Below are 5,876 nucleotides of genomic sequence, written 5' to 3'. Positions count from 1 at the left end.
AGCTTCAAAGGGTCATATGCCCCCTTAAAATATTAGCATATTTTATATCCTAATGTTTTAAGGAAATGAGAAGAAGAAGGAAAGAGATCTTCAAACAAAAATACAGAAATTCTCAAGAAAAAGAGAGTAGATCCTCGACAAAGGATGTGTACCTCCCAATAAAAGGGAGAGAGGATCCTCGAGCAATGATGCATTCCTTAAAATAATTTTTCCATGCCCCCCGATGTATAGGTGAGGACAACCACACTAGAGACAATTATGTTTTTGTGATAAAAAAATAATGTTTGCACATAATATTGTACCACCATGCATGACAATAAGCCCACATATAGAGCTAAAAATGTCACATAGGGAGGAGAAACATAATAGTGAGAAGTGTTGTTTAGAAGAGATAGGACAAAGGTGAAACTCATTGTCACTTGTTACATGAATAGTGCTCAATTTAATAAGTCCTTTTATTTTACAAGAATTTTGAAGTCTTGACATTTATTGATGGAATGGCCATGCACTTGATGATACAGAGAAGGAAAGATTTGTTTGACTATGTTTATAAAATTTCTTACATTTAGAAGAAACGTACGCAAGGTACGCATGTGAGATTTAGGAAGGATCAACAAAATATACTCTTATTTAGATACAAAGAGAGAAGGAAATAATCCTTTCTCTTGTGAAGAAAGGTTTGACCACTCGGAAGAATATGACATAGAGACATTAGAAAAAGGAGAGAGTGTAGACAAAAGAGAAGGTTAGAATCCTAAACCCTCTTTAAAAAAGTATGATGTGAGAACTCTAAACACTCTTTTGTTACCTTGGTGTAAAGGAGCAACAACTGGCACTCTTTTTGAAGAGTATGATCTACCTTGGTGTAAAGGAGCAACAAATGGCCTTTAGAGGGAAGATCACAGATAACTTCCTACAAAATATTTTAAATTCTCAAAGCTAACTTGTATTCGTCTTACTGCTTGGTTTCTTTTGTGTTTATGATCTTATCTAAATATTGTTTAAAGAATTATTCCAAATACATATACCTTCTTTAATATTAAAGCTTGAAAATATTCAAAGAACAATTCTTTTGTAAATTATTTTTAATAAAAAATAAACTTTCACTGAGATACGACTATTCCTTAGGAGCATGTTCATAATTAACAAAACATCTCACACATAAATATAAGAAAGTTCCTCAAAGTTATAATGACATTGATAAGTATCCATTCATAATTCAGAAATATACATATTTAAACAAAACTCTGTCAGGATTTTTCCTTCAGAATACCTTCAAAATTATAGTGCCTAAACCTCTTATGCTGCTACCTTCAAAATTATACATTCTACTGTATTATCACTTTCAAACTCATACATACTGGTTAAGAAGCTCGTCAACAGTGGTATATATTACATCTGGGAAGATCTGACTGCCCTCCACGCCCTCAGGTCCAATTTCAAAGTTGGTTTCGTCCCCCTTTACAAAAATGGAGTGACTAATAGCGATTCGGAGATTGGCTGGAAATGGTGTCTCTGCATACCATTTTAGAAGAATACATTTTTATTTTAAAAACATCATCAAATAAAGAAACACTTGTCAGCTGCATCTACACCAAATTCCTTTTTTCTTTAGAACTTTGATTTTACAGCTAAAAATGATATAAAAAACTGCATCACTTGCAGATCTTTTATAACCCCACCACCACCTTTATCTATAATTCAAATATTTTCTCACCCCTTCTTGACGCCAACTTGACAGTAAGTTCAAACTGTCAAATTAAGACAGCTTGAACACTGGACTGGGTCGTGGAGATACCTAGAATTTTAAAAAAAAACGTATTATAATATCAATCTATAATATGCCACAATGTGAAACTGATACTACCAACCTTCAATTTGTTTTAGCACAGCTTCCTCTGGGACACAGACCTTCTCCAAAGTCTTTCCTATCTTCATCTCCCACAAGGCTACCAGCTCATTGAGAGAAAGGGTATTGGCAGGAATCCTCAAATACAGGGTCTTGTTCACAAGTCTTGGATCATCCACTGCCTTGATGGTAAAAGTGCCAATATCCTCTTCTTTCACAAATACAGCTGGGGATTCATTTTAGCAATATATTAGAAAAGATTTGGCAGAGATAAAATGCTTGATGGAAATGTAAATTTATTCAACAAAAAGAAACTCTAAATGTTTTCACAACCTTTGGCATTGCCATCCCCAAAAATAGCAGTTTTATGCCTTGGAGGGGCAGAGAGGCCTGGCTGCCCCAAATTTGGCACAAAATACCCTGCAAAGCAATTGCTTGAGACATGTGTAGAGAATGCCTTCTGCCTCAATCGCCCTACGGATTTTGGCCTTGTTAGCAAACATGGTCTTAGCAGGTTCAACTGCATGGACTTTATCAACGTCATTTCCAAACTCAGATGGGAAAAATCTCTGCGAGGTCATCAGCAAGGGTCATGAAAATCATTGAAACATACTCAGTTTTTACCAAAATAATCTTTATGAATCTTGAGGAACTATTACATACCCTAATGTTTCCAGCCTCTTTGATTGCCTTGATAATCTTTAACTGATCCATTATAGGTGGCCCTCCCACTGTGGAGATAACCACGTTGACCTTCTTGATTGCCTCCACAAGAATTGTATGATCATCCAGACTTCCCTGCCACGAGATTTCAATAAAAAGTAAAATGACATGTGCAGGTAGAACCTAAACTACAAACTAGAATTTATTAGGGAATGATTTCAAGTGCTTCATCCAAGGTCCAAGGCCATCTTTGGTGTTCATTGGTAACAAAAATAACATAAGCTTGTATTCATTGCTTAGCAGCATTAAACATAAACATAAACTTCTTCATATTGACATTTTGTAGATATCATACTATTTAAGTTTGCTGAGAATTATGTGGAATATCAACAAGATAAACTGGTAACATGACTCCAAATCACAAAAGTAAGATAATCAAATCATTGTTTTCAATAACTAATCAACCAGGAAAAATAGCCATGTAAGCAATAATGTCCTGAAACTAGGAACAGGGTAGTTTGATCGGAAATATGAGTACTAGATGATGACATGATGGGAGGTATTCCAGTGGGCTAAATCTGTTAGGAAGGTAGTCAAGGAGTTTCTGATATGGTTGATCATGCTATTAGCATGCCATTGTCCATAATCTGCAGAATTGTGTCAGACATGCATTATTAGAGTGGAGAACTTAAAAAGCAGCTGCAGAGATTTCGTGCTGAATATTTAACGTACCCTGCCTTCAAATGCAATAGCCAATTTAATTAGGAAATGTATTTAAGCATGGGGAAACCATGTATTATTTGGCATGGGAAGGGTATAGATTCGTTCCAAATACTTAGGCACTTAACTTGCCAAATACTTAATGGCTGGGCCTGGAAACTAAAAGTCTGTAGGCTGTCTATGGCTGCTGTTTTCTCACCTCTTGTTGTTGTTCTTTGTGCGAAGGAGGTGTGTGGTGTGTCTAATCTACAATTAGGTTATGACTGCGATGAGATTTCTAGGAATTCCTCTGAAGTTAAGGAGGATGGGCACTTCTAAATTGATATTCCTGTTTCTCTCCTTACTAAGTGGAGATGCTGTAGCAATCATCCCAATATTGATAGTTCTTCGGGTCTGGAAACATAGAGGCTAGGTCGAGGTAACTGTAATATTGAATGGTCTTCTTCCATTTAGTTTTCCTGTCTAGAGAACTGTTGTAGGATCCTTCTAGATGGCCCCTGGCTTCTTGGTAGGAATTGCCTTTGTCTTCAAAATTGGTCTCGTTTTTTAAACTCAATGATAGATACTTTCAAGTTTTCTATTTGGGTTCCATTTGCCAGGGCTGCCTTTGGAGTATTGGAATGAAAAAGTTTTTATGATTATTGCCAATTCTTGTGCTACTAATAAGATCACTAGATTCACGAAGCATTTCTTATTTGCTAGATTTTGTATATTCATGGAGAATAACCAGGTGCTTCCCACTCGGATTACCTTATTTTTAAATTTGGATATTGGGTGGAGCAGATTGAATATGAAGACTGTCCGATTACTAACCTTGTGGTAGAGTGGCCCATGCCTCCACTACTTTCTTAAGAAATAAGAAACAACACTTTGTTTAAGAATTAAGAAACAACACTTCGTTTGAAATACAAAGGAAAAAGTGTCAGCTTTTGTGGAGGTGTCAACTTCTTCTATTTTGGGTGCAGCAGATTTAATATGAAGACCCTCCGATTACTATTGTGGTAGAGTGGGCCATGCCTCGACTACTTTCTTAAGAAATAAGAAACAACATTTGTTTAAGAATTAAGAAACAACACTTCGTTTGAAATAAAAAGGTTTTAAGAATTAAGAAACAACACTTTGTTTGAAATAAAAAGGAATAAGTGTCAGCTTCTATGGAGGTGTCAAACTTCTTCTATTGATTGAGGAGATTCAAAAGAAGATAATAAAAGGAAATCCCCTATAAGCTATTCAATGATGGAAACCTCTTTTAAAGCTTCAAGGTTGGAAGAACATTCTGCTAGTGGTCTTGTGATTTCTTCCTATCTCAAGAAAACAAAACAATATTTGGAGAGAAGGATCCTTGTACTACCACCATAAAGCAAAAATCTTTAGAACAATTTTTGTTCCACTTAGAAATACTTTGGTATCCGGCTGTGCTTAGCTCTTTCCTTCTTAATTGATTTCTAACTGCTTAATACTCTTTCACAAGATTCGCCCTTTCAAAACCCTGCTTACCTAATAAAAAACAATCAATAATATTCAATTTCAACTTAAACGAGCTTCTGCGTCATAGCTGTGAGGCCTTGGATTTCACAACAGGTTTCTCCTATGTTAAGTTTGAAAGCTGAACACTTTGTTTATTTTGTATTTATTGTTAAAACTATAATTTTTAATATTCAATTGATATTAAAATAGTTGATTTCTATCTCAATACTTTTAACATTTTCATCATTCATATGAACAAACACCCACATCAAAAAAAATTCTAATACTGGAACAACCATATGGACAATACTCAAACCAGAAACATAGCTACATGTTAATAACTACTGGCAAAGTAGGACAGCATCTATCATATTGACAAGACCAAAATCACTTCTTATTATGTAGTAACTACAAGAACAAGGCATATGGGCAATATACTCATATCAAACAAGTGGCAGCAGAAGATCAATTTAGAAAACTTACATGAACTATGTGAGCACCTGAGGCCGTGAAGGATTCCAGAAGCTTATCTTTAGCAGGATTTGAGGCTCTGGAATCTCTGACCAGAAGATAAGTGGGATGGTCTTGAGCAATGCTGGCTTTTACCACATGACGACCAATGTACCCAGTTCCTCCAATGATCAGAATTCTGCTGCGTGTCATTTTACTTGAATCACTTTCTTTCCACTGAAAAACCAAGTAAACAACAAGAAGAAGAGATCAAAACAGGGGTAATTGTCTGAAACGTTGCCTATAATCTCAGATTCCGTGCACCTAGACTGTTTTCCCTCAACCTAGCTAAAAGTTGGGCAAATTTCCTGTCAAAATATCTATTCATGGTAATCTATTCGTAATTCATCATATATCGTAATCTATATATAACGTGTCTAAAAACTCAGAGCACAAATACCATTTAGTGTGTTTTGCATCATGCATTTCTAATCTCTTTAAGTATTTAATTAATCAATTTCATTAAATCTAAATTCATATTTCATCACTTCACACATCATAAAGTTGGGCCATATACCCTAAACGTGCCCCTTTTCATCTTATTCCTTCAATTAATCATTAAATCATAAATCCTAATTACGTCCTATTTTGATCTTTAAGGACCGATTTCGCATATCAAAACATCTCGGAATCAGTTGTAACTTTGGGATTCTCTCTAATATAATCA

At 35.3% G+C, this 5,876-nt stretch overlaps 1 pseudogene; it reads right to left on the bottom strand.

Moving 5' to 3' along the window:
* Positions 1-1,176: 1,176 nt before the first annotated feature.
* LOC131077881 (phenylcoumaran benzylic ether reductase IRL1-like) lies at positions 1,177-5,558 on the bottom strand (annotated as a pseudogene).
* Positions 5,559-5,876: the final 318 nt, after the last annotated feature.

This window comes from Cryptomeria japonica, chromosome 4 (genome assembly GCF_030272615.1).
Source record: "Cryptomeria japonica chromosome 4, Sugi_1.0, whole genome shotgun sequence".
Lineage (NCBI taxonomy): Eukaryota > Viridiplantae > Streptophyta > Pinopsida > Cupressales > Cupressaceae > Cryptomeria > Cryptomeria japonica.
Note: the sequence above shows the minus strand (reverse complement) of the source record. Positions and strands in the feature narration are given on the sequence as shown.